Source organism: Solanum dulcamara, chromosome 8 (assembly GCF_947179165.1).
Source record: "Solanum dulcamara chromosome 8, daSolDulc1.2, whole genome shotgun sequence".
NCBI classification, from domain to species: domain Eukaryota; kingdom Viridiplantae; phylum Streptophyta; class Magnoliopsida; order Solanales; family Solanaceae; genus Solanum; species Solanum dulcamara.
This window is the reverse complement of record NC_077244.1, coordinates 42,583,875-42,597,747: the sequence shown is the minus strand read 5'-3', so window position 1 is coordinate 42,597,747 and position 13,873 is coordinate 42,583,875.

The following is a 13,873-nucleotide window of genomic DNA, read 5'->3' as shown; positions in this document are numbered from 1 at the left end:
TTCACGTGAGTAAGACGAGTTATTGAGAAATGTTGCAGCATTAGTGGTGATGTGGGGTCATGAAGAACCCCTAGGACCAAATTTAACCCAAGGATTCGTCGTGACTAAGTTCTAGGAGGAGTTTGCTTGAGGGGTTGACTTCTAACGACCCTATCTTTTGATAGATGACGATCTGGGTAGCCCACGATCTATTAAATAAAATTTTGTCGAGTCTTCTTTCCAATGCCACCAAGAATGCGAATTTTGGAGTAAGGAGTCGAAAGATATGAAGCTCCTAAGACGAACTAGCGCGGCAGGAATTTTATTTTTGGCCTGGGTTGCAACTGCTGGGGAAATGGCCTTGGCGCTGTAAGGGCGCGACGTGCCACTATCGAGCCAGAAACATGCCTCAATAGTTTGGTCCTTGGCGTGACGCGCCACTAAAAGTTGTGCAGGGTTTTTCAGGCCAAATTTCCAGAACCTAGAAACTTTGGCCTTGGCGCTATAAGGGCGTGACGCGCCACTATCGTGCTAGAAACATGCCTCAGTAGTTTGGTCCTTTGTGCGGCGCGCGACTACGAGGTGTGTAGGCTTTAGGCATAATCGGCCTGGCGCTGCAATGGCGCGACGCGCCACTATCGCGCCAGGTGCATTTTTGCCTATTTTTCAGAACTTTTGTGAAGGGGTAATTTGGGAATTCCCCCAAATTATATATGTATCAGCCCTAGCACATTTTGGGATCATTTTCAATCCCTCACTCTCTCTAAAAGCCCTAGGAGCTTCTCCCTCTCTCTCTTCTTCTTCTTCTTCTCCATTTCCAACAAATAAGAGTTCTAGGAGCTTCAAGATTTGAGTCCTCCATTGAAGACCCAACAACAAGGTTTCTTCAAGTCTTCACTAAGGTATGTAAGGCTATCCAAAACATGGGTTAATTCCACTCATGTTCCCTACTCTTGCTTGAGGTTAGATGTTCATAAAAATGGAGTTCCTTGGTATGGTTTATGGTTGAATGAGTTTTGTTCCCTATTTATTTGATTCTATATGCGTCAATGTTGTTGAGCTAAGAGGTTCCAAAAATGAGCCCTTATGTGAGTATGAGATGATAAAGAAATGAGTTGTGAAATATGTTTTATTTATCTTCTTAACTATGTAGATTATGATAAAGGATGTTGACAAGGTTGTAATGAGACTTGTTGATATGAGTTGATTGAGTTGATTGAATGTGATTGATTGAATGTGTGACTGGACCAGGTGGTTCGCTCGGAGGTCAGAAATGGCCTTCGAGTGCCAGCCACGCCTAGGGTACCCTCCCAGGGCATGACAGTTGGAAATTGGAAAGTGAAAGGATATTAATCTTAGTATTACTTTCATGTCAAATAGGCTAAGGAGGTATCAAGGCAGGCCATATTTCAATTAATCCCAAAAAGGTAGGTGAAGCTTTCTCTTGGCATGTATTAGCCTTAAGTGATTGATATATAGAATGTGGGGATAATTACATTCATATAACCCCAAGTATGACTCATAAGTATTATTCACTTCTCGATGGTAGAATTCATATACTAGATGAGTTATTGCCTCTCAAGGCTTCTATATGATGGAGAGTAGTAACTATGTGAAGTTATCTACTATCTCTTGGCATGTGTTGGCATAAGTACATAGAAATACCCTTCTTTCCTCTTGATATTTCTTTGACATAAGTGTGGTTCTATGATGGTAAGGTAATGTAATAATGAGGTTATGAAACCGAGCCCAAGATGGGTCGGGTACGATATATGTAATGATGACTCCTTGAAAAGAAGTAGAGACTAGGTAAAGCTTATTCTTTCTCTTCCTTTGGCATGTCCTAAATGTAAGTAAAATGTGAAATGAGCTATAGGGTAACTACACTTTTAAGTCCTAAATGTAATCCGTATCTCTTATTCACTTTTCAATGTCAAACTCTTGTAGTAAATTGAACTACTTTCTTGGAACTCCATAGGTTGAGAAGTACTGGATGCATAAGCTCCTAGTCCTAAGGACTATGTGACGACGGGTATCCCTGATTCTATGAACTGTTAGTATTACTTTAGTACATGTCTAGGGTCTTCGAGATCCTAAGTGATATAGGCCTCAATAGCATTTAGAAGGCACTCAAAATGGCTACATTACTATTCTGGTCCTCGGACGATAGCTTAATCTTCTTACATTGTCAAATCTCTGATAATGATTTAGATTGTATATGGTTACTCACTACTTGATTTGTGTATACTGTAATACATCTTTCACTGAGTCCCGAGCTGGCTATAATATAATTATTATTATATAATATGTGGATCGGACCGAATGTTTCTTAGCATTACTATATGATATGTGGATCGGATCGAATGTTCCTCGGCATTACTATATGATATATGTATCAGACCAAACGTTCCTCGACATTACTATATGATATGTAGATTAGACCGAACGTTCCTCATCATTACTATAAGATATGTGGATTGGACCAAATATTTTTCGGCATTACTATATGATACGTGGATTGGGCCAAATGTTCCTCGGTATTACGAAATGATATGTGGATCGGGCCGTTGTTCGTCTACATTATTATATGATGTGCGGATTGGGCCGTATGTTTCTTGGCATGTATTTACTATATACAATCAATCGGGATATACATTCTACAACACTAATAATATGTATGTGCTTATGATGACAGAATGATGTAGATAGTACACCGAGTCCCCTAACAGGCCAGGCACAGTACGTGATGGTAATATGTATGACTTTCTTTTATACAATGCGAGTATGGTAAATGGTTAAATGTTGTACTTTCCCCCTACATCCCTATGTCAACAATAATTTCCTTATGATGTCTATGTTTTACATATTCAGTATATATGTCGTACTGACCCCCTTTTTCAAGGGGGAGGGGGGGCTGCGTTCATGCCCGCAGGTACAGATACACACTTTGGGGATCTGTCTGCATAGGAGTTCCACTCAACAGTTCAGAAATGTTCCATTGTGCCGGAGCCTAGTTTTGGTATTAATCTTCGATATATATATTTATTTGTTCACTGGTATGGCGGGGGACCTGTCCCACCTTATGTTACTGTTCTTACTCTTAGAGGTCTATGGACAAGTATGTGGGTTGTGTATGAGTTGTATATACATGTATGTATAGTGGTGCCTATAATAAGCCTCGCCGGCTTATATGTTATCCTACCTGTTGATGTACGATAACTTTAACAGGGGACAGATTTACTTACATATAGCAAGGATATACGCGAGTGCCCAGTTCGGGCACCCATCACAGCCTACAGGGTTGGGTCGTGACAAAAAGCATACATATAGCTGCGTCCACCTCTACCACCTATCTAGCCTACTTGGGGACACCTCTAGTACCCTGAGAATCACCTCTTCCACCCTATGCACCCTCTCTAGGAAACTGAACTAGGGCTTTGGGGGCCTAAACCAGATAACGCTGCTGACTTTGGTGTCTGCGATGGATGATCATAGGATACTCCCTGGAAAAGTGGCCTATAACACCACACTCATAGAACGACCCTCTAAAACATCCTCTTATGTGATGTATTAGCTGAACCTGAATGGACACCATGGACTGAATACCCAAAAGTCTAACCTCGAGAAAACTGACCCAATTTTAGATGCTCTAACCATCGATACCCAATGATCCACCATCGGTAAGTTATAAGCCCTCCTAAACTGGCATGCTTGGTGGAAAATATTATGGATAGCCCCTACCAAAAGAACCCTTACCATATGACTGCATCCACTGAAAATTTCCCTGATAGCGAGGCCGCTTGTTGCTTCCTCTGTAGGCCTCATGATGTATAGCCTAAATAAAATAGGCATGATATACTATCTATAAGAACGGACAACCCGATGCAACCATTTGCTCTATTTCCAACTTTAAAGAAATAGATAACCCTCAGACAAATCAACATTCCCACTCCTTCTCTATCGGCATAATCATGGTAGCATGCTAGGATAACTCATGGAACTGAGACTCATACTCTATGATCATCATCGATCCTTGTAATAGAACTGTGAACTAATCTCTCAGCCTCTTGTTCAAACTGCTGGGCAAATACATCACTAAGAAAGACACAGAGAACTAAGTTTATATCATCGGCGGTGATCCCATGGGTATGCAACTAAGATAGGACCTCTACCACTACTTTTCTAGCCCATCCATCTAGAAAGCAGTGTAATCGACCCCATAGGACTCTACCAACCCGAGGTTATGCAACCTCTCATGGCAGTTGCAAAAACTCATTAGCATTTTTGCCCACAATATTGGAGAACTTAGGGGGACCCAATCCTCTAAACCTCCCCAACATCTTCTGCTCCTCTATAGTCATAGTGGATCTAGCTGCCATGTGTAAACAACTTTAGGAACAGACTGAATCACTAGACGGGGAGCTATAATAGTAGGCTATAGAATTGGGGTTTGATCATATTGTACCTCTGCCTGGGCTGAATTTTGCACCTCCTCTCGGACTTAAGGTATGACTGAAGTGCTAGGAAGGGTCTCTGCTACGGACATACTCTTCATGAAGCTGAGGATCTGGGCCAAAGTATCCTATAACACCGATGTGGCCATAAATCTGGGAAGGGGCTGGGCTGGATCTACCTCGCTGGATGTACCTTGTTTGGATGTTGTTGATGGACATACCCCCACCAACAAATCTTTGTGGAGGCATATACTCTTATTTTGGTTAGATGCTCAAATGTTACTGATGCCAGGTCTTGAAAATGGTTCTTTAGATATGTACTTATGTTGGCTCCTCTTTCTTCTCATTATTATTATATTATGTTTTGTTTTTTTTCTTCTTATTGATAGCTCGTTGCTTCTAGCTTCGATCTATGTGTTAGGATTAACTACATGTAGACTGAAGTAGGTGATATCATGATCTGAAAAATTGAGTCATGATAGATATTAAGTTGGTAAAGGTTTAAGTTTCCATTATATATACTGGAGGAATGTATTGCGCATAAGTAGTCGAAATATGTGCCCCTTGTATTCATTAAGTTGGATAAGTTTGGATGGTGGGAGTATTTTGAATGGGAGGTAGTGGCGGATTATACGGGGTATTGATGGTTGGTTGAATTGGCAGGTTTACAGGTGTAGTCATAGTTAGTGGATAGATGTTAGTAGGTGGAGAAGTATATGGATTATGAGTGGGAGGTTGGTTTGGTGGGATGACGGGTGGTGATCTAGGAGTAGTTGCATAGGTAGTGTAGCTAGGTGGTTGACTTTGTAGAGGAGTGTTGAGGGATGATAAATTTGGTGGTTTGGATGGGGTGACCTGATAATGCTCAATGATACCTCTTGAAATAAATATAGAAGATCGTTAGCAGTATACTTTAGCCAACTAAGAGTCGGGGTTGAACCCACAGGGAATAGGTTGAAATAATTCTATTAGCTATCACTATTCAGTTGTAGTTGATATTTCCCGAAAATAAAGTTGCATAAAGTAAAAGTGGGGGTTTGGTTTTAGTTTAAGAACAAATAACAATGTAACAAAAAGTAAATAAGATTTAAGTTGTAAATAATATGAAGACTAGACTAGGGTTATGATCCCCATGACATATGACTTAATAAGCAACTCGTATTCATGATATCGTTCAATGTATTGCATGCAAAATCTAGCGAGTTATATAGCATCTAATTCACCTTCCAGTCCTTCTTAAATGTATCTCATTCATCTCCTCCCAATCTCAAAATGTATGCTTTACTAAATCCCGCTCTAGATCTCAAAGTACTATATCCTCCCGGTCTCAAGTAACTTTGACAGAGTTTATCCCTTGTTTCAAAGCCAAACTCTTCGAATTAATGTTGTGATAGTCTTTTCCTAATCACTACCTCCCTCCCGGAAAGCAATGAATACGGGAAAGTTTTTAATGCGTGCACTAACTAAGAAAGACTTTTGAATAATAAAATCACAATACATGCAAAAAAGAATCATGAATATCAATTCTACGTTTTCCCATTCTAGTTAAGTCGTCATGGTTCCCACAACCCTAGTTGTGGGATTAGCCTTGCATTATTATAATGAATAACTCAATAAATAATGAATGAAACATGTATTATAAGAATAACAAATAACAATGAATGAAACTTACAATTGAAGAATAAGACTTAGAATCAAATCACCAAAACTAGAACTCAAAATACTGCCACACTATCAAAAATAGGTACACAACATTAATACGGTCATTTGGCATTAAAATTACTAAATTCAAAGACAGATCAATTTTGGAGTCAAAAGTCGAGAATATGGGATCCGCTCTGTAAATTATGAAATTTACTTTGTGAATAGATCCTAAATTCTACCCCGAACTCATGTTCCAAAAAGGAACACAATTCAGTGCTCAAATCAGTCCTAACACATACATGCATCAAAAATTCACTATTAAGCTAAGATCAATAAGGGAAGCAGCAAAATGATTCCATTTACCTCAAACAAAGGTTCTCCGGCTAATTCTTACCACACGACAGTGTTCCTTTAAAAAAAATCGCAACCTAGCCTTTTGAATCAGCCAAATCGCCCAAATTAGAGAGAAATTGTAATTCAAACATGGTGAAATAACTGAAATTTGAAATTTAAAATAACTTTCAAGCGTTTCAAAAGTGACCTCGAAGATCACTTAAGCGACCCCCACCAATAGGCGAGCCTCTGTTTCGCGAGACCTGGTTGCTTAAGCGAACAGTCCTTTTAGTGACCTCCGCCCTAGGTGCCATGGTTTCTTAAGCAACCCCATGTCATTTTATTTCCATACAAGGTCATTTTAATGAAAAGTAGATCCCACACCCAAGTGCCATTTTAAGCCAATTTCTGCAACGAGCCTTGGAAAGTGCACGAAGGGTCACTCTAGACTATACTCGACATTCCAGAACTAACTGTGCTGACAGAATTTTCATTCGAGTGCATTTTCCAAGAATGTTGACAAAAGTCAACCTTAGTCTTGATTTCATAAGCTAAAGCGCCAAATGGCCCTAAACACATATTGATTGTCTCGATACTCATATCGATCATGCTACTAGACTAATTTAGCCATTCCTACGTAGATGAAACCATCAGAATTTTATTGTAAGGTCATTTACCTGAAGTAATGACTAAAATCAACTTTAAAGTTATAAAAGCTCCAAAACAGGGAAACATGCCTAAAACCCAAACGAACGACCAGACAATCAAATAGTCTGTGCCAACAACTTATAAATGACTTGGGGTCGCTATAGGAACACTCTAAAAAAGAAAAGAATTCTTTAATTCAAAAATAACCTTGTGGTTCATTACAACATCCACTACTAAAAGAACTTTCATCCATAAAAGTAAGAGTCAAGAAGTACCTAAAGGCTCACATAAGCCATGGAATTGCTCCCATATCTCCTGCTTGGTCTCCCAGGTAGCCTCCTCGACTAGACGATGCCTCCAACGGACCTTCACCACAAGAATGGCTCTAGATCTTAATTGTCTGACATCTCTGACCACTATAGCAACTATCTCCTCAATATAACTCAAATGATCATCCTAATCAACCACATCATACTGGAGCACATTAGACCCATTTGGAGCACAAACATGGAAAACTGGATGTATAAGTAAAAAGGCCAGGGTCAAAGCTAACTCATAAAAAACCTTATCGACTCCTCAAAACCTCAAAAGGGCCAATATATCTAGGTCTAAGCTTTCCCCACTTCCCAAATCTCGTCACACCATTTGTAGGCGATACATAGAGGAATACTCTATCACCAATGTCAAATCCCAACGGTTGATGCTTATGATCTTAATAACTCTTGTGTCTACTATAAGCTGCCCTAAGCCTATTCTGAATTACCCTCACATAATCAGAGGCCTCATATGTCAAGTTTGTACCACGCAGCTTGGGATCTGTAGACTCAAACCAACTGATCGGAGAGAGATAACTCCTACCATATAAGGCCTCAAATAGAGTGATTAGAATACTAGAGTGGTAGTTGTTATTGTACTTAAACTCTGCCAAAGGGAAATAATGGTCCTACTGACCTCCAAAATTTATTACATAGGCCTGCAACATATCCTTAAGAACCTAAATTATGCACTTTGACTGGCCATCAGTCTATGGGTGAAAGATTATGCTAAGGTCGACACAGGTACCCAACTCCTCCAAAATCTAGATGTGAATGGTGAGCCCCGGTCTAAAATGATAGAAATAGGCATACCATGAAGATGCACCACCTCTGAAATGTAAATAGGGCTAACTTCTTAGTATTATAGGTTGTTTGAACAGGGAAAAGTGCGCTGACTTGATCAATCTATTAATGATGACCCAAATACTATCAATACCTCTGGGAGTGTGAGGAAACCTCACAATGAAGTCCATGGTTATCCACTCCAACTTCCACTCGAGAATGGGTATGTTACACCCCGCACTCTTGAGCTCAGAACGTCTTCTTAATTTCCTTAGACACTATCATGTGAGCCGGATAAGCTACGACACTATCAAACAACTCTAAGAAAAGAAGATTGTGATACCTCGCGAGAAGGGAGGTCGGAGATAGAGTCATAAGAATTCGGAAATAGTTGGAGGCTAAGAAATGAGTCGTAGGACTCGATTTACCTACGTAAGACACTAAGTTAAGAGTCTTATACACTTAAGTTGCTTAAGGATATACCAAGCTTACGTAGTGCGGATTACATGAGCTCTTAAAGTAAGACGAGATTACGAACCCGCGAGGAAGGGAAAAAGATGACGCGTGGCAGCCAATGGAGGAGCGACACGTGGCAGCACCTCAAGCAAGCAGGTGATGCACCTACTTAGAGTCAAGTAGGTGATGCAGCTGCTTGAGGGAGGTGGGCCCCACTGCCACGTGGCAGCCCCACCCTTCTTGCATGGACACGGTGGCCCAATAGGGGCTGGACACGTGTCCCTCTTAGGGGATGACACGTGTCACCCCTTGGGACCACCTATATAAGTTTATATGTATCCAAAAAGCTTCAGTTCATTGAAAAATTTCCAGCAGCAACGTGAGAAAACAGACCCTAAGAGCTAAGGAGAAAATTTCGACGGCTTGGGAGAAAAAAATAGGTAAGTCCCGTTTTCGTTCCGTAAATTAATTAATTAGCGTATACTACGATGATATGGAAGTATTAGTAGTACAAAATTAGGATTTGGTGCAGCAAAAATCGGACAGCAAGCTGCCACGATGTTACAGCATGCTGAAAATATTTCCGAGGAGCGATTTTGGCGAGTTCTAGCCAATTTCGGGAAAGGTAAGTTCTTACCCTCTAATTTGAAGTTTATAATGTTAAATTATGGTGTATTACACACCTTAGGACCTGCTGGAAGTTGGGGAAAAGGTTTGAAAAGTTTGGCATTCGAAATAAACGAATTTAGAATCGCTATAGTTAAGTTGTTGTCGAAATAAGGTGTTGTACGCGTAGGGGCTGCTGCTGGTTGTGTTGTGGCGTGTTGCAGGGTCTAAAAGTTATCTAAATGAGGTGTGGGAGCTGCTGGTTGCAGCCACATGACCCTCCGCTTTGCAATTAAAGAATTCGCGAAAGAAAGATTAAAAACTCTAGTTTTGGTATCTTAGTTTCAAGTGAATTGTTGGGGGTTTATATTGTATAATTTTGGTCGTAATATGTATATGTATGGTCTGCTGGTTGCATTGTTGGTTGGCTGCAGGTTCTAAGTACATGGTTGGGAATTCGGATAGGGCACATTATAGGGGAGGTGCTGCCCAATTTTCGTTAACGCCTTAACAAACTAAACAACTAATCGAGGAAACGACTAAGGGAATAGATTCCATTACCACTAGGGTGTAACCTAAGATGCTGGAAAATTAAGAAGAGTTGATATGCATATTACTCTCCTGTTTAATAGGTTCAAAGGATGACGAGGCGAACAGGATAAAGAGAAGTCCATACAAGGTATGTGAAGCTTTCCTTTGGCGTGTTTTTGGAATAGATATGTAGAACTATTCTTCTTTTCTTTTGGCATGTCTTAGATATAAGTTATGAATGATATGTATACGATATTTGGGATTTAATCCATTCGTAAAGCCCTGAGTATGAGTCGAGACTCTTGTTTACTTCTTGATATTAGAACTCCTATAATAGCTGAGTCATTTCCTTTTAGTCTTCTATGTGATGAAAATTAATATATGTAAAGCCTATTTCTTCTTTCCTTTGGAATGGCTTAACTTTAAGTGAAATGGTATATGATATAGGTTTAGAGGTAATTCCATTTATGAGCTCTGATTGTAACTCGTGACTTGTAGTCACTCCTGAACATCAAGAGTCTGAAAGTAGTCAAACTACTATTCTCGAGCCTGCTATATAATGAATAGTAAGTAGAGGTACTAGCTCCTCTATTTAGAGGCTCTGAAATGATAAATGCCGTTGATTGCATGAGTTGGGTCTTTGACTAGATAAATTGTGTTTCTGATTGTATAGACTATATTTCTGATTGCATGAATTATGTGGCATTATTTTGATGCATGTTTGTGATCCCTGAAGCCCCAACTGATATAAGCCCTAATGACATCTAAAGGGATACCTCAGATAATTACTCCCCCAGTCTTCAGGTGACGGTTCACTTGACTGTTTCATCGAGTCTTAGATAATGACTTAGTTGCATATGGTTTCTCACTACTCTACTCGTGCATACTGTAACCCATCCTTCCTCGAGTCCCACGATGGGCCGGGATATGTTATCGTGCACAGTGTTACTACTTCTTTCACCGCGTCCCGGGCCGGATGTGTATAGTTCCACGCACGAGGAGACGATGCCGTACGTGAGGTGTGATATATGTTATATGTTATGACGATACGATTATTCACCGAGTCCCGGGCCGGCTGTAATATGATAGTATATGTGGTGAAATAAGGAAGGAACACCGAGTCCCTCCTTAGAGGGCCGGGTATATATGTATATTATGATGGTACGCTATAGACGTACACCACTCCATTCACCGAGTCCCTCACTAAAGGGCCGGATACTTTATGTAGGCATGCATATGAGATTAAAGCAATACATTGTGACCCTGAGCCCCGCAGTGAACCGGGTGTGATACGATGATATACATGATAAGATGATACCGTATACGATGGTATGATACCGTATACGATGATATGATGAAATGAAATGCATTATGATATGATGATATGTGATTATGAAGAAGTGATTATAACACCGAGTTCACTAGAGGGTCGGGCACAACATATGATGATGTGTATGATTTATGTGTCCTAAGGTGCAGGTACAGTAATTTATTTAGTTATTATACTTGTCCCCTGCATCCCTATTTCAGTTATGATCTCAGTTACGATGTGTTATGCTTTACATACTCAGTACATATATCGTACTGACCCCCTTTTTCTCGGGGGGCTGCGTTTCATGCCCGCAGGTACAGATGTTTATTCTGGAGATTCATCAGCATAGGAGTTCCTCTCAGCTGTGTCGGAAGTGCTTCACTGTTCTGGAGCCTAAATTTTGATGCTAGTCACTTAATGTATATATTTGTACATTCAGGGGTACGGCGGGGGCCTTGTTCCGCCATATGTTGTTGTTACTATTCTTAGAGGTCTGTAGACATATGTATATGTGGGTTGTTTGTGAGTTAGTTTCGATGTTGCCTATTCGATATGTTGTGAATGTTCTTGTTATAGCAGCCTTATCGGTTCGCGTGCCCTTTCATGATATGATACAAATGAAAGAGGCTACATGTACATGAAAAAGTTTTAACTCATTGGTTTTTTTTTGTGAGTAGTATCACCTTGTTCATAGTTCAATATGACTACAACTGATAGGTAGGTATACGGGGGTCCAGATCGGACCCCAGTCGCGGCCTACGGGGTTGGGTCGTGACAGAAGTGGTATCAGAGCAGTTCGTCCTTGGAATGTCCACAGACCGTATCTAGTAGAGTCTTGTTTATCGGTGTGTTGTGCACCACATCTATAGACAGGAGGCTACATGATATTTAGGATGTTACTTTCTTTCATATCTAAGATCGTGCGATAGAGCCGAGCTATAGGAAATGAAATTCCTCATACTAACCTACGATTTTAGCAGGAAGACAACGCCGATAGAAGAAAGTAACTAACAATATTGGATGTTACGAAGCACGCAGGTAAGCAAAGGCACGAAAGCCCTATGTCAGGTAAGGTATTGAAATGCGATTGACAGATATGATTGAAAAGTGAAAGGAAAGGTAAACAGAAAAGTATAAGAGGTGCAGCTCGAGTGGACATAACAGGTACGTTCATTTCCATATTGTTAATTGTGGGCGCCCTGTGCGGCTGCGATATAAGATGATATGACTATATGTGTGTGCCCTGGGTGGCTGCGATATGATACGATAAGAATATATATGATGTTGGCCCTGTGAGGCATTGTTGGCATTTTCTGCGTGCAGGTGTTGAGATAGTAAGAAATAAAGAGGAAACTCTGCCCAAATTTTCCTAGAAATAAGAGGAGAATGAGATACAGGGCTATAGTATGTCTTGAAAGGTTGTCCTCGCAACAATGATGAGATTTGACTAAACAAGTATAGCTGACCTCGAGGAATAAGTTAATTGCTGAGTTAATGGCAATAGAAACTAGGAGGACGATACTGGAATAGTAGAATAAGTTAGAAAGGACCTATAATCCAAAGAAAATGACTCAGAGAGGAATGATAGATCGGGATAAAACGAGATAGTAAGGCATTGCCTGAATTGATACATAGGGATAAACTATGACAAGTGATAGTTGAAGAAAGTAACAGTGTGGTTAAGACAAGAGTAAGACAAGAGTACAAAGGGAAGAGAATTGTGACGGATATGAAGTGTTAATAGGATAGCTTGTGAGACATTAAGGACAAGACTAGCTAACAAGGGTAAGTAACCCATAGTAAGAATCGTGAAGAAAGTCAAGCGGTATTATACTATGGGTGTGAATGCGAACAAGGTACCAGGTGAAAATAACAAAAACCATTATTAGAATAAGCAAAACTTAGTAAGGAATTAACTAGAAGGTATGATGTGGTCCATGTAAATGGAATGTAAAGATAGGTGTGGAACGGAAAAGCAAGCTATGGAACAAATAAGGAAGATTTATCAAGTTCCATAAGGAAAATTTCGAATAAAGGTTATATGATGACGAAAAGGATGGCTAGTGCAAGGAAATAAAGGGTAATATGGAATTCCTTATGCCCAACCAAAAATGGAAATGAGTTGAAGGAATAATACAGAAGTTCTAATAGAGGCACTCAAGATAGATGCAATTAATTAAGTATAAGTATCGAACAAAAAGAGACATAGACAGTTACGAACTGGAGGTATAGTACGATGAAAAAGTATTAAGACAAGGCCACTACTACCACGAAGTTGATGTGGTTTTAAGCAGGATTAGAAATGAGCCTTAGGCACACGACAAAGGTGTAAGCTCAGGAGGCGTAAAGAAGTATGGTGTACACGTGACTCCACTCTATTGATTAGTGGTATCCACTGGAATAAAGTTAGTATAATGACGAAGCTCGAAACATGAGTCATTAAAGTATAAGTACACTCGAGTGGGGAATGTGCACCAATTATGAGCCCTCCCTAATTACTGATTGGGATGAATGGAATATGGCTTTGAATGTACTGCTACATTACGGATATTACTCGAATATCAATTGTTAGATGAAATTTTACACGATACATTGCGAATACTAAAGCACCCTACGGGTATGCTAGGGTTTCCTAGAAAGGCAACCTAACGTGGGGATGATTTAATAGAAGAAGTAGATATGGTACAGCCCGTTAAATATGTTGGAATAGAATCATTCGCGTGTAAATAACTGAAGATATACGGAGAATGACATAGGTACACCCTAAAAGGGGGGAAGTGGACAAAAGAAGTACAAGCGTAAAAGAAAATCAA